Raw genomic sequence first — 22,761 nt, 5'->3', positions numbered from 1 at the left:
AAAACAGTAACAATCAATTGGACCGATGGCAAGAAAGCAATCTGGATTTTGGTGGTCAACCTCGGAGACCTCATGGACACCAAGAGCAACAGGAACACTGAAATGTACCGAGGGAAAAACCAAATTAAAATTACAACTAATGATAGAAACTAATTAAAAACAAACCAGAGAGAAATATATGGGTGGATCAGTACTTACTGTTCTTGATCAGTTAGTTTTGGAAGAGTGACCAACTCCTCAAGACCTTCCCACACTTCATCGTCATTAGGATCCATCTTCGGGACTGAAACTGCAACTATGAAAAAGGAGACCCAGAAAACTACGTGAGGAAGAAGAACACAAAGTTGAAACCTTGACGGGGATTAATACCCGAAAACAAAAACCCAGAAAGAAATCTTGTAATGGCTTCTGAAAAAGACCCCAAAAAAGAAGCCAAACTATGAAAAAGGAGAACAGAAGCGTCATTTCAAGGAGATTTCAAGACGACCCAGAAAACTAGTTTAGGATCAATATCCAAAAACAAAAACCCAGAAAGAAATCTTGTAATGGCTTCTGAAAAGACACCAAAAACAAGAACTGCTCATTTGTAATTCAAACCTTGACGGGGATAAATACCCAAAAACAAAAACCCAGAAAGAAATCATGTAATGGCTTCTGAAAAAGACCCCAAAAACAAGAATTGCTCGATCATTCGTAATTGAAACAAGGAATGGGAAGAGAAGAAGGAAATGGAAAACAGAGGAGGTGAAAGTGCATACTTTAGAAGTTTAGAGAATGAAAATCACAATTGGGTGAATCTGGATTGATCGCTCTCTGGAGTAGCTATAGCCGTTTGAATCAAAAGGCCGAGAAGAACTGCTTGAGCGGGGTTGGGGTTTCTTTGTTTTTCTCTCAAGGCAAGTAAGCAACTAACCGACTTAGCTGAAAAATTAACTGCCTAAAACAATTTTATTACCACAATATCTATTAGGATTTGAAATTTGAAATTTGAGGTTGTTTAATTAACATTAAGACCCAGTTGCTATTAATGCCAGCAGAGTCGTGTTACCTCTTCCTCCAACTGGGCTAATAGCTAATTACTTAATTACCCCTTCCTCATCTGAAAAAATGTTTGTTTATTTATTCAAAAAAAAAAAATGCTTGTTTACTTGTTCATTAAAATTTTGAAAACAGAAAAAAAATAAAAAATTTGACACATTTCATGTCTCCACGTGGTAAAAATCGTTTGTAATTGTATTAGTTGCAAAGACTTCCATTTGTTTAGAGCGAGCGAGCAATGTTTGAATCAATGGTAAGTTGATATTGTTTGAGCCCAAAAGTAGTAATTAAGATGAAGAGATTTGAGAGGTTTGGATTTAAATTTAAGCTCTATGTTAACTGGTATATATCCCGAGTTCGTACAAAATCGTTAAAAAGTGGGATTTCTTTGCTTGTCAACTCACGATGAAGAGTTTGGTTTGAGTTTGAATTTTGACTTGAGTATAAATTACAACTCGTTTTACAAAGATGAAAATTAGTCCAAAAAAAAAGTATGTGATCGATAATGTACTTTCTCCCCTCTCTATTTTTGTTTTCCTTTGATACAAGATGCTTATAGAAAATGATTGCATTATCTATTTCTAAGCCTCAAACTCGTGAGACAAAGTGTGGGAATTGACTGATTTAGCGTCTAATTGATTGATGGTGTATTTGAATTGGTGAAAACTTTGGTTTTTTGGTGAACTAAATTGCTAAACTTTTTTCAAATCGTTCTTATTTTTATTTTTATGGAATGAAGAAATTTAAGTTGTAACTATAAGCACGTGGCAAATGATCTTTCCCGCCAAAAGTGCAGTCATCCCATTGGTCAATCAAAATGCAACTAACTATCCTGACACGTGTAAGAAAGTTGATGAATCTTGTACGGTACTTCCCACTTAAAACCAATGAGGTCTTTTGCACCAATGATGAGATTGAAAAGATTTGTTTTGACTTTTGGCAACATCTAGATCCAAGGGTGAAATCTGCAGCTAGTGTTGCATTTTGTAAGGAGATATATATAGGCATGTTTTAGATATTATAAACTAATTACTATTTTTTTTTTTAGATTCTAACTAATTACTAATTTGAAGAGGGAGGGAACTTATGAATTTTTGAATTGTTTTTCGTCATTCAAAATTAAGGGGTAAATATAACATAATAACATATATAAGCTAATCATGTGCTACAGTTCTCTCAAGAACAAAAAAAAAAAAAACCTTCCGTAAGTGCTTTGTGAGAATAGCTCGAATATTTTTTTTTGGGGGGGGGGGGGGGGGGCTTAAAACCTGAGTAAATCAATAACTACGAAGAGCTGATCTAGTAAAGCTATAGGTTTTTTTGTGTCTAACTCTAACCAAAATAAGATCATATGAGCTTCTGATTCCGATAACAGGCACTCAAAATGGAGTAAAGCTTGCATGGAAGAGACATGGAAGTTTGGAGTAATGTTCTGTTGAATTAGTTCACCAGTTAGTACTGCCAACTAAAAGAACTCGTTGCACAACAACCTTTAATTATAAGAGTGCTCCGATCATAAAATTGGAAAACTTGGACCTAGCTAGCTACCATCGCTGAGAGGAGAGCAAGGAAGTGATCGAGAGACAAATTACCGTAGGTTTCTAACCTGACCATCACTATCGCAATGGGCACAACACTTCAACATGTCAAAACTGAATACAATACCAATCTCGCAACAATGATAACAATTAAGAAAACCATCGCATCCAGGAGTCATGTCCAACCAAATCAAAACATGATCCGCCTATTGTTGGATCAGCACCACTCAAAAGAAAGCAAAGTTCGTAGTATAGGGATGAGAAACTTCAGGCGGAGCTTTGCCGAATTAACTCACCAACAAATACCATAACCCGTCATCATTATTCTATTAGAGCAACTCCAACAGATTCCCTATATTTTGATTTTTCTCTACTTTAGGGAAAAATGAGCCTCTTTTGCTCCAACAGATTCTCTATAACTATCTCTATTTTAGGGAAAGTGAGGAGAGAGAAAACCAAATTCCCTATATTTACAGCAAACTCCAAAATTTTAAAGAAGAATATGGAGATTTTATAAATTACTGTAAACTAGGGAATCTGTTGGAGTTGGAGAAGAAAAATAGGCTAAAGGTTTGACTTTTACTTCTCTATAATATAAAAATTATGGGGAAGCTGTTGGAGTTGCTCTTAGAGGGCTCCGATCAAAAAGTTAAATTAAAAGAGAGGTTAGCCGCCATTAATTACTCTATTAATGGAGTGTGCATCCCACAAGCCTAGTAATTACTCTATATTCTTTTGTTTTGTCTTTTAGCCTTGTCTTACGTCATTACTCCACAAGGCAGTGAAGATGGTGCAAATCCCAAATTTTGTGGGTCCCCCGTATCTGAGGAGAGCAGTAGATTCAGGTAGAAGAAGATTAAAAATTGGAAATTATATTAAAAATAAAGTTAACTACCACCGTAACCATTTTATTACAATAATTACTGCAGAAACCCTTAAAACTATTTGCTTATTAAATAGAGAGTAATTTTTTTTTTTTTAAAGCTTGGATAGGTGAGGAAGAGATCCTTCCTATCCTCTTAAATTAAGAAAAGGAAAACAAAGTACAAAGGAGGGGGACCAAAACAAAAACCTCCTAAATAAATCAAAAAAAAGAAACATGAAACTAACGAAAACGAAAGTTCGGAAGACCCAAGTGGTCTCTGTTACAATGTGCAAGAATAATTTCCACCGTAACTATAAGCAAAAAGTTTAAATTAAAAAAGATAGGCGTGTGCTTCCCACAAGCCTATTAATTACTCCATATTATTTTTCTTTGTCTTGTAGCCTTTTCTTACGTCATCACTCCGGAATGCAGAGAAGATTGTGCAAATCCCCAAATTTTGTGGGTCCCCCGTATCTAGGAGAGCAGCAAATTCAGGTAGAAGAAGATAAAATAAAACTGCCCCCGTAACAACATTATTACAATAGTTACTGCAGAAACTCTTAAAACTATTTGCTTATTAATTAGAGAGTAATTTAAAACTACTCCTGGCCTGTTCCAAATATTCATCCTCTCTAGCTCACTATTCTCTTGGTAGTGTCGGCTAAACCTTTTTTATTTTGAATTTTTTTATCAGAACTCCAAATCTAACGGTGTTGACGAGTTCTTGTAATTAATGATAATCCTAATATTTTTTTTTTAGATATAGTAAATTTTTTGTGAGTTAATTTGGTAAAGCTCAGCCGGAACTTGCTTGTCTCTTCACAACAAACTTTGCTTGCTTTCAACTCGACACCCTTATGTAGAAAGGGGAAAAAAAGAGAAGAAAATTAAAAAAAAAACCTCGATGGCCATTGGCCTAGACGTCATTACTACTGCTAACAGGAGATTGATCTTCGAAGTGCTAATTTGGTAATATTAAACCTGACGAAGGTTTGGTCTATTTTAGGCCTCATTATAATCCATATATACCCCAATAACCCAATTATGTGTGGTCTTATTAAGTACGGACGTGACACAATTAAATTGACATGGTTTGTTAACTATAATGCAGGCAATAGATGCTGCATGCTTGTAATCAGAACATATGGCACCTTGTGAATTTGCAATCCACTGAGGAGTTGAGCTCACACATGGTACTAACATTTCATTTTCTTTGCGGTCTTTTATATCACTTTTTGCAGGAGTATATCTATGAGCTTAATCGAGACACATGGACAAATGAAGATGTCTCTCACATTATTATTATTATTATTAGAGGTGTATGACAATACAAATGAAGGCATTTTGGTCACATACCACCGGCCAGTTCTAATCTATACCTGGAGACTCAAACATGAACCCCCTCACTGTCCAATTAAAGTGCTTATTGTATGGAATGGCTGGACAGAAGGATAAGAAGAACTTCTTCTTGGTAGCTTGTGTTCTAGTGCATCACCTTGTTTTGCGATTTATGCATAATCCTGATCATTGGTATCTATCAACTGGAGGAAGTTAGCAACTTAGGATGTTGCTCTTTCGTCCTTAATCGTGATCAGTTTACTCGTATCCTACTTTATCCTAATGTTGATAGGGAGGGTGTGCATTATTTGTATTTGTATTCTAAAAAAGAAAAAAACAAAAACAAAAACCCAATTATGTGTAGTTGGTACTAATCTAGTAATCTTCAACAAAACAAGGTAGGTACAAAAATAGAAAAAACAGAACTTGTTTCTACAAAGATGGAAAATTAGTCCCAAAGAATATGAGATTTTCACTTTCTCTCTCTCTCTTTTTCCCCCTCTAGCTCTTTGTTCCAAGATCTATTTATAGGCCTCAAACTCGTGCGCTATATAAAGGGTGGGATCTGACTAATTTAGGCGTCTAATTGATTATTGATGGTGTATTTTAACTGTTAAAAAAAAAAAAAAAACTTTGGTCTTAAGTTGCTGAAATTCTTTTGATCATTCATATTTATGGAATGAAGTAATTACTAAATCACGCGGCAAATGATTTTTCCCACCAAGAGTGTTGTCAACCCTTTGGTCCAACTACCTATCTTTTCGGTAAGAATATCAACTAACTGTCCTCACACGTGTAAGGATTAAGGAAGAAGATGTACTTCCTACTTGAAATCCATGAGGTCTTTTGCCCCATTAGGAGTCATCATGGCCGAATCAGGGCCGACCTTACCTTCATTTTAGAGCTTAAGAGCTAAATGATGACCTCTAGCACCATGATGAGATCGAAAAGATTTGTTTTGAGAACATCTAGATCCAAGGGTGAACTCCGTAGCTGTAGCTGGTGTTTCTTTACAAAATGTGATTTAGGTTTGTTTTAGATAAATTAATAACTATTTTGAATAGGGAAAGAACTTGTGAGTTTCTTAAAAATAGAGTTTAGGAATTACGTCACAATCTCGATCTACTTCCGTCGAGGGCCACCACTAGGGCTTCCCCTCACTATCCTATCCGCCTGCATTGGGATAACTCTTTTGCTGCGTAACCAAAGAAATGTATCATTTCAAATCGTTTCTCAAATTGGTATTTTATTGCTAAGATTATTCTCTAATTCCTGCAACTATTTGCATTCAGAGGGAATGTAAATTTCCATGACTGTTGATACATATATGAGTTACGAACTCATCAGCTTAATGTACATGATGCAACAATCAGTTAGCATCTACCTGATATGGAAATTAGGAAGTATATATATTACATATGTAACCTAATATGTGCTGCAGCTATCCATGAATCCACAACTCTGGTGTGTGACAACGAGAAGTATAAAATTATATATAAGCCTAATTTTCTAAAGAGGTATAGGGTTTATACATCAACACTCAACAAGAAAGGTTAAAAAAAACTCATATATATTTTTTTTAATCAATCTACACCCAATCTACGTATGTAGACATCATATTTTGTAGAGTGTTGATGTATAATTAATATTTACCCTTAGGCAAATTTTTTTTTTTTGAGAGTTTGGGCAACCTTCTTTGTAGGGTGTTGATATATAATTATAGTGTTTTGAAAGTATGTGATTTACGGCTTAATCCGTGCATGCTTTAGATTCAAATTTTCATTGAGGACAACTTTTATATATAACACTATGATTTCAAGCTATCCAGTATCTGTTTTAGTTCTTATAGACCGTAAGAAAGAAGCTCAAATTTGTTGTTGTGGACTTGTATATCACCTATGCATTCGTGATCGTATTCCATATTCTCTTTCTAATTTTTGGTTTTCAAAAGTATGGTATCTACCAATAAGATATGTTATTCTTGAGATTTAGTTTTTCAAATCTTTTCTTCGTCATCATGGTGTCATGAATTTTCTTATGTAAAGTATCTTGTTCTAGGTATATTCTCATACCTAGAAACTAGATAATTTTTTAAGGGTGCGGCTATTGCCACCCTACCATTTTCTTTGTTCACCTTACTAGCTTATTACACCCTATATTTTAATTTCAATTATTAAATTTTCTTATCTAACCCATTTCTCTTTCCAAGTATATCCTTATATGACATATCCAATTGAAAAAAGTGTTTTTAACGAAAATCTTTCTTTTAATTTATACTAATAAAAAAATAAAAAATATTAAAATTTCCTAATAAAATCATAATCTATTTCAAAAAATTAAATCATAATCTAATTTACCTTCATTTTTCTAATTTTTTTTTTCAATTTCATCATTCTCTATTTCAATCCATGTAAAAAGATTTGTACGTTTCTTAAAAAAAAAAAATTTAGTAAGTCTAGAACTATGAGCAATGAAGATGAGATTGATTATTTTATTTTTTTTAATTTTTACTTTCGGTGTTCACAAATAGTATTACAAAGATTTTGATAAAGTTAACACTAATGGCTTTGTGAATTGAATAACGAATTAACGATGAGGAGGCAAAAAAAAGACAAACAAAAGAAGTAATAAATTCAAATTTGGGTGGAGAAAATAAAGATTAATGTTAACCAATGAGAAATTAAGTAATCTTTGTATTTAATTAATTACTTATATATTTATTTTTCCTCACATTTTTGGATTTTAGAAAATTAGTGTACTTATTAGTCAATTTGCACTTGGGTAATATAGTCTTTCAATAATTTAAATATTTATAGGGTGAACTAAGAAAATTGTAGGGACGCAATAGCCACGCCCTTTTTTTTTTTGAACTTTTGCTTTTGTATATTGTCATATTAATTTGATGGTTGTTCATTCTCAACTGTTACCTAATAGATAGGTATATCCCAGGCCCAATAACCATTAGCCCAGCAAGGAACAAACAGGATTCCAGCCCAATCCAGAGACACCACAGCCCCACTAACTCCGCCACCACCACGCCTCTGCCTTGTCCCGACTCTATCCAGAGCCCAGCCACCCTAATAGGAAGATCGCCAACCGATCTGAACCCAAGAAGCGAAAACACAAACAAAGAAGAAGAAACACCAGAACCACAGATCGACGTCGTAGTTGCAACAACGCTAAACCACAACCTTATCCCTTCAAACCGCCTGGCCCCATCCATCCCATGCCAAGCACTGCAACCTATCCGGCCATCCAACCTACTCAACTTGGGATCCGATTGGGATTGAGTGATTCAGCCTCTACAGCGGCCTAAACCCGGCCACCACTATCCTCGTCATCTGATAGAAACATCACCATGAAGGCCAGAGCCCGTCCGGCTGCACTCGCCATGCACCGAAGAGGCCAAAGGCCCACGCCGAAGAGGGTGCGTCGTCGGATGAGGAAATTTTTGATGGGGAAACCTTAGTTTTTATAGAGAAAACAAGAGAGATTGTTAGGCTTAGAAGAATTGGAAATGGAAATCAATCCCAAAAAAAAAAAAGAGCTGGAAATGATCTTTAAACATATCTATACTATTATTAAGAGAGGAAAGTTTGTTAACAAAAATCTAAAATTTGGACAGAATTGACCCTAGAAGATTAATAAACTTTGAGAATTAATTAAATCACAAGAATAATTAAGACATTTACAAAATGTATTTTTATTAAAAAAATTATAAAAAAAAAGTAACCACAAGTCCACAACCCACTTTTCTCTCTCCCATTTTTTTATATTTGCAATAACCAATTCTTTTCTTTTTTATTTTCTGAAGAAAAAAAATAATAATAACTCGTACACATGTAAAACATGTGTGAAGAAATGCTAGTTTATCTTTATAGAATGCGTAGAGTATCAGATCAAAAACTTTAAATTTTCAGCCGCTGCTACCAAGGCACGTGGTCTGATAAAGAGTGTGCTTCCCACAAGCCTATTAGCCGTTCTTGCGTCATTATAGAAGTCAACATTCCTCACCAAATCCGAATACGTGGGTCCCCCATATTTGCGGCAGGCGTGAATTCAGGGTAGAAGAAGAAAAAAAACAAAGTCAACCGCCCCCTTAACAATTTATTACAATAGTTACTCCAGATTTTTTTTAAAATTTATTTACTTATTTATTTATTTTTTTTGAGAATACATAAACTCTTAACACAATTTGCAGTCATCGTGAAACCTAGCATAAGGTATTCGCATCTCTCTCTCTCTCTCTCTCTCTCTCTCTCTCTCTCTCTCTCTCTCTCTCTCTCTCTCTCTCTCTCTCTCTCTCTCTCTCTCTCTCTCTCTCTCTCTCTCTCTCGCAAATTGATAGTCCTAGTTCAAGTCAAAATACCTTTTATTTCATAGTCCTAGTCGTAGTAGAGGTCGAATTGTCCTAAAATTCGTAGTCTCGACGGAGTTGACATGATTATTATTATTGTTATTTTTTTTTGTCAAAGACATGATTATTATTGAGGCAGACGAGAAATATCATGATTATTATTCAGGGAGACGAGAAATATCTTTGCAAACAAGTTCTGCAAGTCATGTACTCTCCTTCTCAGTTTGAAATGATGGATCGAGATTGGAAAAATTTGCCTAAACACCTTTTAAATTCGGATGTACAGCGATGAGTGTCACCATCCGACTATTTACGATTCATTGTTGTGTGTAAGTCATGGCATGGTGTAGCAAAAGATAATCAAACCCAATTCTCAAAAAGGGTCGTTCCAATGCTCTTGATTGCCGCTGACCAAGAAGATACATGGGAAGTGTACAATGTGATAGAGAATAAGGTCCTTAATATGCAAATTAGGATGCCCAAAAAACGATATTCTGGGTGTTCAAAGGGGTGGTTAGTAACGGTGGAGAAAGATTTTTCAGTAACCCTGATAAATCCGTTCTATAGTGTTCAAGGGAGTAGCAAGAAAGAAAATTCGATCATTCGCCTTCCTCCATTGCCAGTTTCAAAACCGTGGAGATGGTCATGGAAATATGACTATTATGTGTTCAAATCTATAATTTCATCAGACCCAATATTAGATGCAAATGACTACATTGTTGTCCTCGTGTACGAGGAATTTCGTGGAATGGCTTTTATTAGGCTTGGCAAAGACGAAACATGGTTTAATTGATAACAAGCGGCTGGTAAATGAAGAAGTCATTCACTTTGAAGGCAGATTTTACGCTGTTGATATCTTGAATAAGCTTTCATGTTTTGAGATTACTTCGCAATGCAGCCCAGAGATAAAATTGTTTGAACACAATATTGGAATGGCCAAAGAGAAGAAATAACTTGTGATTTCAAATGACAAGAAAGTATTGATGGTTAAAAGGTACTGTGAATATGTAGATGAAGATGAAGATTCAGAAGAATTTATACGTGTGACAACTGGATTCAAAATTTTTGGAATTAATTTTGACAAATGTGAGTGGATAGAGAAAAGCTCTTTAGGTGATGTTGCACTTTTCATTGGGGACAACTCTTCAGTATCTATGCCGGTTTCAATCTTTTCTGATTTTCAGTCGGATTGCATATATTTCAACCATGATATTACCCATGATTCTGCACTAGATGAGCGGCCAGGCATAGAAAATCATCATTCTTCAGATTTTGGTGTTTATAATGTCAAGACTCAAGGCACTTCACAGCCTTACAGGGGGCATGCTACCAGTCTGGTGAAGAATACTAAATGCCCTCCCGATGTGGATTGTGCCAACTTTTCAACTACATTGGTGTATTTGAGATCGATCAATTTGCTCGGAGCTTAGAGAGAGAGAGGTCGACTGATTGGGGCTTCGCAATTTGGTGATGAGAGAGAGAGAGAGAGAGAGAGAGAGAGAGTTTGAATCAGATTAGAATATCAGACTATAGAGATCGTTTGTTAGTTGAGGCGGTAAAATCGTCATAGATGAAATATTTGAAGATAAAAGTGACTTTATGTGTAAAAAAAAAAATTTAAGTGGTCTTGTGGCTAATTAAAGTTTCAAAATAACACTTGTGAGTAATTTTATATAAATACTATAGGAATTGAGTCTATAATGAATTTTCTTTCCCATAAATAAACTGATGCGTTCCAAGTTATCAATTAAAACATCTGAAGTTGCATAGATTTTATAGGAATTGAGTCTATAATGATTTTTTTCATAAAATAAACTAAGCTATCAGTTAGAACATCTGAAGCTGCATGTGCCTACCCAAATAAACCATTTCAGGCAGTGATTAGAAAAACTAGTGAGGCTCTGACACAAGCCACTCTTTTGAACAATGTTCGCCAATGTAAATCTTAGATTTGTCCTTGATTCCATAATCTGCAAGCCACTTGTCATCATCTTCTAAAACTCGCCCATCAAAATGTAGTTCATGCTGCCCAGGCCCTTTCTTCTCTTCAATTTTTTGTTTCAATTGCTTAACATTACTTAAGCAACCTACCTTAATAGTAAAGATGTCTACACTAATCACAGTGATATTTAGGTACTCCTCGTGGTAGTTTAGTCTTTTTGGAATTGGTGTTGGCCACCATGGGATCACATTGTGGAAAATCTGCTCAGGGGCCCAAGCGTATCCAGGACTATTCTCAAATGGAATTTTTGTAGCTATCTCTAATGTTCTTTCGCGAACATTGCACGTGACTATGTATCTTGGCTCACTATATATATCGTTATTTTGTAAGTACACTATATCCCCATGAACTGGGTGGAAATCTACGATTGCAAAATGTAAAGTGATGAAAGGTTGTTTTGCAACCATCTCTGACAGGGAAGATATTTGATGAAGTAAACACCATTCTGGTTTCCCATCCACTTGGTTTTCTTTCAACTCCCAAATAGTTATAGGATAACTAGCAGAACAATAAAAGAAAAACGGGCACATCCGCAAACGCCCTTGACAAAGACCCATATGCCAACATAAATTATGTGCATCTGGGGTCGGTGCATCAATGAAACGACATTTATCAATAACATCGCCAGTACAAATATTGAACGGATCCAACTCAAAAACAGAGCCTTGGTCATTCAGCCAATACAGCTTTCCATTGCAAGCAACGCTTGGACACCCAAAAGTAGTATAGGATCGTTGTTGGCATAATATCTTAGACGATGGATACTCCCTCCATTCACCAGTCTCGGAAGAATATATCTCCACATCAAATCCCTTGTAATCTTGGTTAGGAAGTATTCGCACAATCCTGCACCTATACTCGGCATTAACCTTGATGATAGCGCTGTTGCTACTAGTATCGTCTTCCTTAATATTGCAGTAGGGATCACAAATGAATCCTGCCGATACTGCTAAATCATCAGAATAATGTCTATAACGGGGGGAGGAAGACGAATCCATTCCTTGGTGTAGGAGTTGCATATGTAGTAATCAAGTTGAGCAGTTTTAGTTGGCGAGCACAAGACCAAGTCATTATAAGTCCCTGTCACATATAGCTTATCGCCCTTCTCGGCATATTCATGGCCTTGAAAACAAGGGAGGAAAGAGAAAATGCTTGATATGCTGGCTTCTAACAGAGGAGGAGGAGGAGGCTCGGATGACATGGTGAGGACCAAAGTCTTATGCTTTGCATACCTATAGGGAATCATATAACTAACATAATCATTCAGAAAGGGGTTATGCTGATCATGTTGGATGCATAGAAAGCGGTTAACAAAATAAGGATCAGAGAGGAGGGAGCGCCAACGCTTGGACACGAGCTTGCATCGAAAAATAAGTTTTTTGTGAGGGAGTCGACAAAGGATTTCGACCAATACAAGGTCAGGGAGATTATTAATCGAGGATTTTGATGGCGGTGGTTGTGCCATGCGGCTTCTTTTGATCATAGTGCTGGAAACTTTTTGTTTCACACAATCGATATTCGGTCAGTGGAGACCTTTTGCCTTTGCCCTAGCCTGTGCATTGTTACATATGTACTAGTACAGATATATATACACCAATTTCAATTTCATGGCCAACCAGGAAAAGTATAATAGTAGGGAAACCGATACTGATTAGGAATAAATGCGTAATCAAAACTTAATAATAATAATAATAATAAGAATTATTTAACAAACAATAAAATTAAAAATTACAAAATTGGTCAGGGCCAACTGCCCAAGCCATAACGATACTCAAGATGAAATGATGATTGACAATTTGCCATTAACCATCATCAACCAAGATAACTGTTTGGGTTTGTTTTTACTGTCCGCGTTATGACCCAAGCTCCGGTTTGGAGAAATCATTGGTCGGGTAATTATGCGTAAGTCGGTATATCACGTGTTATCCACATGCCAATGATTTGCAGTTGATCTTCCATTTAGGCATTTACACATGCATAGTTTTTTCAATTCTTTTGCACTTTATATTCGATCACCCACGTGAATGAAAATATTCCATTGATAACAGACTGTAGACAAAAAATTTAATGAAAATAAAATTTATTAAATGAATTGGTCAATTTTTGAAATTGTGACTAATTGAGTTTGGCTGACATGTGGTCTCACAAATGATAACACGTAACTCATGGCGTCATCAAATATATGTACACTCGGAGAGTGATACATGTCGAGATATGAAAAGGTTCAACAAGCAGAATCCAACAGAGAGTGACCTACCTAAACTTTTGACTAGAAAGTGACACGTGGAACTACAACAAGCTTTAATTAGCTTGTCTTAGTCTGTTTTTCTTCTCTTCCTTCACGCCTCTTTCTCTCCCCTCTGCTCTTTTTCATGAGTCTATCTGAGACTGAACAAGAAGAAAAAAATAGCTTGAAATATTGAGTATTTGCAGGCTAATATGCTGGGAACTGATGAGTTTCAATATACAAGATGAAGATAGCATCATTCATGGACTTTCTCTTTCTCCCCCCTCTGTCCTTCTTTTAGGCCTCGTTTGGTTCATGAAAATAAGCATCTGGAAAGAAGAATTGTTCATTTCTTGCTTTTAGAATACAAAAGGAAAGGAAATACTTTCCTGCAGCAAGGAAAAATAGGAGAGAAAATGCTTTCCTGAGTCATTATCTAAACTCTCATGCCCGCCAAAACATTAGAAAAAACTCCCACCGGTAGGGGCCTGACCTATGCTGGTTATGTAATGAAGTTTGATTAGTCTAATTTACATAATTTAATATTAATGTAGTGTGAATTACTCAATTCCTTTTATGAAATTGTTGGCAAGGTATTAAATTTTTCATATTGTTTTTATTGTGTTCAAGTAAAACCCTAATTTGTGTTTTGCCAAAACTCTAGGTTACTTGACCTAGTGGTAATAGAGATTATCTTTCTTTGTATGATTCAGACTCTATGCATTGTAATCCTTTATATAAAGAGGCCCCTATTATCAATGAGAACACAACGATTTCCTCTCAAATATCGTTTCCCTAAAACACGTTATCAGCACGAAGCCTTAACCCTGAAATCCTAAATTCGTAGCCTTCAAATCCGCAGCCCACCTTGAAGCTCTCACCTTTAGGAGCCCAGAACAGGCAGTTCTGCCCCCAGAACCGGTCGGAATAGACCTAAACCTGCTGCCGGAAGTAATCAAACCGGCCTCCCAAGAAGAATCCGAAGATCTGCTGCCTGGTTCGCCATATTCCCGTCCTCCCTTCACTGCCACCTTTTGTCAGTAGTTGCAACTCATCCCCAGCTTCCAGGAACCTGAAAAATCATCACTAGAACCGGCCTAGAAATACCCAAACCGCCTGCCTGAAGCACCTGCACCCTAAACCAGCCGGCAACCCTTCCTATTTCATGCCCCCATTCTGTTCCGAGCCCAATCTAGCCCAAGCCCAGAAGCAAGGTGCCGGGCCCAAGTGCAGCAGCCTACAGTTAGACCCACGACCAGCCTCGGCCCAGAAGAAAGCAAAGACTCAGGCCCAGAAGCAAAGAAGCAGATCGGCCCAATAGCAGAAGGAGCAGGCTCGGCCCAGTGACACAGCCCACTGACATCAGCCTGAGCCACGTCATCGTCTAGTCATCATCCAGTCAGCATCAGAAGTGACCGACAACCACGTTAGCACCGGTCACTGTTTCGGTCGCCGCCGACCACTTTTCCGGTGACTTTCCGAGGATTTTTTCAGGCCATTTCTGCCACTTTCCGACGACTTTTTTGAGTCAAATTTTCTTGCGACCTATTTCTAGGTATTTTTTTACTAAACATTCCCCTTTTTTTTTAGAGTTTTTAAATTCAATTTCTCTTCTTTTCTCGAGGACTTGCAACCTCCCATCTTCGACCCCCCTTTCTTCATCATAGGGGAGACCAAATTAAGCCGAACTATGGGGGTTCGTGTTCAATCCAAGCTTAGAGTTTGTTGAGATCTCCAAACTCAGAGTTTGTAGAGAATTTATGATCGACCACTTACGTCATTGTTTCTATCTAATCCAATACCTCTTGGAATTTAATTTCTTGTAAGCGATTACGCTAAGAAATTCCTAATTTCTTAGAAGCAATTACGCTCGGAAATTTTATATGTTTTCGTGGTAGCCTTTTATGCTCCGAAACTAACCCTTTTTCTTGCTCTCTTTCAGTATGAGTAACCTGAACAAATTGGACTTTGCTCCATTAGGAACAACTGGCTCTGGATATCACTGGTGGGTTCGTCATGTTCGCCAGCATCTCAAGGACGATGGAATTCTAGATACGATTCTCGAGCCTAGCCAGGACGTGTTAACTGTTGAGCAAGTTCAAGCTTTGGAAGTAAATAGAGCAGCCTTAGAGGCAAATAAAGCAAAAGCTATTATCCTAATGACTCGTCATATGGATGATTCGCTCAAGTACGAAAGTATGAATGAAGAAGACCCCAGAAGGCTGTGGGTCTCACTCGAAGAAAAATTTAGCAACGTCCATGACTCACTGCTTCCTGACCTAGAAGTGAGATGACATAGCCTACTCTTCTGTGATTTCAAGTTAGTTCTTGACTACAACTCGGAAGCACTTCGCATTAAATCCTTAATAGAATCTTTGGTAAAGAGATCACAAATGCGATGTTGATTGAGAAGACACTCTCTACCTTCCCCGTCTCTGCATTGATGGTTGCTAAGAACTATCGAATTGATGTTACTGCAGGATGGATCATAAGGTTTCATGAGCTCATTGGAGCTATGAATGTCGATGAAAAGCATGAAAACATCCTTGTGAAGAACTATAATTCGAGATCCGTGGAAATAGAGCATATTCCGGAATCCAATTATAGTCGTGCCCCTAAGAGAAGGCGGTAAGAGAAAAACCCTAACCTTAGGGATACTTCTGGACCTTCTGGTCTATATAATAGCTCTACTTGGGAAGGTAATCGCCAAAATAGGCGAACATGGAACAGAAGAGGTCAACGTGGAAAGAGAGAGGGAGGCAACTGATGCGCTTTGAGCAAGCGCATAATTTAACCCTGAAATGTCGTTAGTAATATAAGTAAATAGGGATCGTTCTATTCCGGGGATTGAGGGTACACCTGTAATTGTGTAACAAATAAAGAAAAGTATTATTTACAAAAATAAAATAAAGAATATAAATATATACAATTGTATAAACAAATAAAGAATTAAAATAATAAAGTATTATTTACAAAAATAAAATAAAGAATAGAAATATATACAAGTAACAAAATAAAAAGGGAGGGGGGTTTAAGAATTATAGAATTGAAAATTAAGATAAATAAAATAAAGAAAATGTAAAAACATATATACAAGGGTGGATCGCAAGGAACAAAGATCAAAACCACATCCATATGCAATAAATCCAATTACAATTCTTATAGTTGATTTTAAATGTCATGAGAGAGGAGTTGATCATGTGAAACATTCGAAAGCAAATGATTTCCCATATTTTACTTTTCAATGCTAATTAACCTAAGCGAAAGCACCTAGATTAATCCTATCAAACATGCAATCAAGCCCTAGAAAGCTAGTCAATCATGACATGTTCAACGCATTAGACATAGAGAAAGGCTATCAACTCAAGTGTACAACTTAGTATGGAAAAGTCCACCTAATTGCAATCCTCTTTAATTAAATTCGGTCTTTGCACAAAACCTTTACTACTTTGATTCAAGTTTACACAAAACGAAAAGTCGATTTCATGTTCTTAAACCTAGCACCAATTATATCAAAACCCTAAGTGTTTGCAACCACATAAGATTAAAATACAAAAGTTTTCTATCATGCAAATTTAATTAAACAAACCCACATAAGCAACATAAAAATCAACATATAGAAATCACAACTTTATCTCAAAACATATAAACGGGCTTTAAACTTTGCCCTTAACATTATTTGTTAACTAGAATTCATAGTTTTACAAAATCAAACAAAGAAAACAAGAGAAAGGATATAATACACCTTGAAAGATGAATGATAAAGCCTTGAGACGAAGAACTTGAAGATCCTTGAAAGCAAGCAATCTTCTAGGGACGACACAAGGGTGGATGGCGGTTGGGAAATTGATGTATTGCATGGCTTCTCTTTCTCTTGGCTTGAAAATGAAGAACAAGAAAACTAGAGAATGGAAAAGAAATATGGAGAGGAAATGGAGAGACAAGGAGATGGAATGGATGAAGGAATGTGTTTTAGAATGAGAGGAGAAGGTGTTTATATAGGGAAGAAAAACAAGAGTGAAATGATGAGTGGAAGAAAAATAATGAAAGTGGAGTATGAAAGTGATTTGTAAAATATGGAAAAGAAAGAGAAATGATGAAATGAAAGCAAAGCATGAAGGTGCAGCAACATGGAAGTGATGATGATCTATTAAAGAGATTGTAGAAAAAATATATCCAAGGAAAAAGAGAAAAGCATCTAGCTTTCTTCATGTGGGTGGGAAACATGAATATGTGGTGTTGAGCTGTTTTCAGGTCAGTTTCTTCCCCTTTATTCCTTCAATTATTTCTCCAACAAGGCTTCATTATATTCCTTCGACTTCTTCATATGAAATGTTCCACTATGAGTGTAGATCATCATGACAAAATTTCAGAGCTTCAATCCATGTGGTTGGGCCGGAAATGCTGCTGGACCTCTTACAGGTCCAGTTTTCCGGTTTTGCTTCTGTAGAAAATTGGGCTGATTGTTTGAAGGCCTTCCACTCATATTTTTCTCTGGCACTCTTCATAAGAAATGATCCTTTGGGTGTCTAGAATGGATCTGGAAGGTTTCAGCTCATTTGAAGTTCATTTGGTCAGGCGGCCGCTCCTTCTTCTTTGCTTGGCTTGGTTTCTCCTAGCGGGAGTAGGAATATGTGTAAAATTGATCTTTTAGTATATTTCCATTTTTCTTCATCATTTCCAGGTAATTATGGACCTAACGCTCATTTCACCTTCATTTACTCCAATGTACCTAAATATAGAAATTGAATTAAAAATCGATTCAGTTAAGGAATTAACTAAGCAAAATGTGAGGAATTAACTATTAAAATATCACATTAAAATGCTCCTATCAAATTCCCCCACACTTAGCTTTTGCTAGTCCCTTAGCAAAACAAAACAAAAAAAATCCAAAACAGAACAAACACTTGACAAAAAGCAAGTAAATGACTCTATTGCTCCTAACTGTTGTCTCAGAGACTCCAAACTCATGGCTTTCACGTTAAACACTTAATCAAAATCACAAAGATAATTCCATGGTTAATAAACCTGTGACATTCATATGACTAAGCAAGATATGGAGAACTTAAGTTATACAGTGAATGATAGCATGTTTTGAACAAGTCCAATCCAAACTCACAGGGCATACTCTCGATTTTTCTCTCAGAAATGGCTATGCTTAACAGCTTCACACTCAAGTATATGCAAGAGAACAAATTGTAAGGCAACAAACAGCTTGCATATTTCATCAATAAACACATTTTGTGAAGAATTTTTAAAGACCTCATGAAATGACTGAGTGCACAAATGGACCTAAACCATAAGCTCGACTGCGTAACTGACTCCACTAACCAAAGACTGCCCATCTCAAGGATCAAGTCAGCACTTAAAACAGGTTGTAATGGGGCTAAGCTAGGGTTTTCGAAATGAAGATTAAGGATACAAAAAAATCCTAAGGACCTAGCAGAGCATATAAGGACCACCTTATGTCATTATTTTTGTAGACCAAATATCATTGTTTTGGGCCAAACCTTCACTCTAACCAACATGAGAATGGACAAAGGCATAATTTTCAACTTTGAGCCTTCTACAAATTTGCAAGTCCAAAACCACACTTCAACATTTTCCCAAGAGTTTTCTTTTCAATTTTTCTTCTCTTTTGCCGCTTTTCTTTCTTTCTTTCTTTATTTTTTTATTTTTTTTTCAAAGCAAATTTTTTTTTTCTTGGATTTTTCCCACCCCATACTTGTCTTTCATCGTCACCCCTACATACTATGTCATGCTCTACTAAGTCCTTAAGACAAGGGTAGAGATATCCTGTACTAAGCTCATGGTAGGGTAGTGAGGGTGATGAAACAAAGGTTTTCAACGTAGGCTCAAAGGGGTTCATTCTAAGGAGTCCCACGACGGGCACAATTGGGGACACATGCTTGTTTGGCTTTGGTGGTTACCCTAATGCCTTCTATCCTATCCATGATCAGTGCATATTATGGCATATAAGTTTTGACAGTCACAACAGTCGAGTTCTAGTATTCTCTAGTCCATTAAAATCTATGGCACATGATCATTGGATTTTCAAAGAAAGATGAGGTTTTGCAAATACAGCCATGAAATTCTGAAATTATCAGTAAGCACTCAAAAAAAGAAAGTATTTTAGCTCAACAGCTCACTTGGGTCAAATGAATCAGACTTAATCCTAGCATGCTTAATGAACCAAGTTACAATCCTATCTCAAATCTTCATACAAGCATCACAATGTCGATTAACCACAGAATTCAATTAAGTCCTATTTTGATTGTGAAAACCTTCAGCCATGAACTCGGAGACATGTTCATCCTAGACGTTAGGAGCATCCTAAGACTCAAACACTCTAAAACCAACATTTTTTTTTTTTTTTTTTTTTTACAATTTAATTTAATTTCAACACTTAGGTACGGGAACATGGAGTCTCGATGTGCAATGGGACTGAAACAGCTACCCTTTTTCAAGACTATGTTTAATCCAATATACCTTAGTGTATCACAACATCAATTAAAAACACAAAAAACACAATCCAACATCAACTATTTTTCATTTTTTTTTTTTTTTATATACTAACTACTAAAAACACAATAAAGCAATAACCCTTCCCCCATACTTAATTCATGCATTGTCCTCAATGTATAAACAAATATAAATCATGCAAAGCATAAATCAAGCATAGAAGAGAAAATGAACACAACGAAACCTAAAACAACTTAAAATTTAAGAAAATAAAATAGAAGGAAGAGTTCAAGAAAGCAAATCTGCGTTTGATGGCTCCTCCACAGCTACAGTTGAAATGGGTTGCCTCCCATGCAGCGCTTAATGTTTAAAGTCTTTCAGCCTAGACTTGTACCTCCATTTACTCCTTTGGAGGAGCGGTATGCTGGCGAGTGGCAGCCCTTTTGCTGGTTTCAGCCTCCTGAGGAGGGTTCTCATGGTGTGATGCAGTAGTGTCCTTGCGAGGAAACCCAGGAGGATAACTCTGCAAGTTATTGACTTCCTGAGCAAGCTTGTTTATTGCAGTGTGACAGCGGATCAAAGAGCAGTTCATCTCAGAGATGTAATCGATCATGCAATTGACTCTCCAATCTGTCACCATAATACCATCGCGGAGAGAGGAGCGCAAATCATCAATCGAATCCGACAAGCTTTCCAGGGTGGCCATAGGGCGAGGAGCACGAGCAGCTGGTGAGGAAGAAGACTCTCCGGGATGCAGTCTGGGAGAGCGACGAGGCAGAGGAGGGGACTGCGGGTACGCTCACGGATAGGACGATGGTCCCATGGACGAGTAAGCCCAGCTCTAGTGGCCGCTTGACGACCTTCTTCTTCCAAAGAGAGAACACGGCGTTGATTGACGCCCCTGCGAGGGGTAACCTTGGTTCGAGCCATGAGGAAGTAGAAGGAATTTGAAACTGCACGCTTAGACAAACCTTAGTAAAATCTGGAGGAGACAAAAAATGATGTATATGTAAAGCACAAAATAGGGTAGAAATCTCAACAAGCACAGGGTTTTAACAAAGCTTCTCCGGGAAGGAGAAGAGTTATGACAGTTCACGGCCCAAGAAACTCCCCCACGTGTAAATATTCCTTTCTTTTCCTGGATTTATGGCATGCTTTCGGCTATAGCTTGTCTGTCACGGATCCTCGAGATTCGTTTGATTCCCCCACGCGTCCTTTCTTTTCCTTGATTCACGGCAATTAAACCTGCTTTCGGCTGTAGCTTATCTGTCACAGCTCCTCGAGATCAGTTTGGTTCCCCCACGTGTCCTTCACGAGCCAACAGCTTTTCCGTGTTTTCGGGTGACTTTAATCCAACGCGTAGATTTAATCTCAGAGATCGTCGATCCAACGGTGGAGATCTGCTCACTCGTTCTATAAATAGGTGCATTCTGAGCGACTGTTCACTCCAAAAGAAAATTCTTCCGAGTTCCAGTCTTTCTCTCTCAACCTTTCAGCCTTTCTTTCGAAACTCAAATCCTTTCTTCATCAACATGGATCCACGAACTCTGCAACTAATGGAGTTACAAACCCAGCAACAAATGGAATTACAAGCCCAGCAACCAACCGAGGAGGGAGGAAGCATCCAAGCAGCCGGGAGTAGTAACCGGTGGGCTCCCACACCGCCTCAACTTAGAATCCTCAAGGGCCTTTACTATGATAAGGGTTTTAAGTACCCAACTCCAGAGCAGAATCAAGAGATCTGCCTTCATCTGAAACAGTATGGGCAGATCGAGGACAAGAACTTCTTCTTTTGGTTCCAGAACCTCAAGGCTCGTGAGAGGCAGAAGTTGAAGGAATTTCGGAACGTTCGGGTTGGTGGCTCTCTCGATCTCAATTTTGGATCCACTAGTTCTACTGATGATGGTAGGTCCATTGATCTAAACTTTGGTTCCACTGGTTCTACTAGTACTGACAGATCCATTGATCTAAATTTTGGGTCACGTGTCGGCTATGGTGTTGATGGATCGATCATGGAACAACGAGGAGAATATCACCAGGAGATTGAAACCCTTCCACTATTCCCCATGCATGGTGAGGACATCTTTGGCAACATGAAGACTACTTCTGAGGGAGGTAGCGGTTATGGTGGTGGCTCTCGCATTTCCCTTGAGCTCAGCCTCAACTCCTACGGAGATGCAGACATGGCTTAGTATAGTGTATTATTATTATTATTATTATTATTTTTTGTAAATAGCTTAATTTAATAAGACAGAATGAATGCAGTTTTTTTTTTTTTTTTAATTAATTTTTTTTTATATATAAAAAGGACTAAAAAATAAAAGACAAATATATATATAAGACTCAAAATGAAAGACAAAAATATAAATCCCTTCCCCCACACTTAAATATTGCATTATCCTCAATGTAATCAATTAAAAGCATGCAATGAAATAAGTAAGCATAGATAGAAGACATTTACGAAAACAAATCCTAAAATAAAAACTAAAGAGAAAAATTGAAAAATAAAAAGAAATTGGGAAAGAGAAAGCAAATCTGATTATAATCTGAATTGGGTTGCCTCCCAAGTAGCGCTTGTATTTTACGTCTTGCAGCCAGACAGTACCTACATTAAATAAAGTTAGTAACTATAATTAACAAAGAAATACAAAATAAAAACAAGTATAACTATTAATTACAAACTACAAGTATTAACAAGTATATTGTACATAAGACACAAGTTAAGTACACAAGTGAGTATAAAACGTGAAAAGTATTTTTACAAGTATAATGTGTGAAACAAAATAATTTACATGTATAGAGTATTCACAAGTATTTCTTTTGTTATAAACATTATTGATATCGAATCAAATTTCAAGCGGTAAATCAAGTGGACGTGCGGCCCAAGTATAATCGCCTAGACACAAACTCCCTTTCAAATCGTTTGGGCAACCT

This window comes from Rosa chinensis, chromosome 3, assembly GCF_002994745.2.
Source record: "Rosa chinensis cultivar Old Blush chromosome 3, RchiOBHm-V2, whole genome shotgun sequence".
In the NCBI taxonomy this organism is placed as follows: domain Eukaryota; kingdom Viridiplantae; phylum Streptophyta; class Magnoliopsida; order Rosales; family Rosaceae; genus Rosa; species Rosa chinensis.
Note: the sequence above shows the minus strand (reverse complement) of the source record.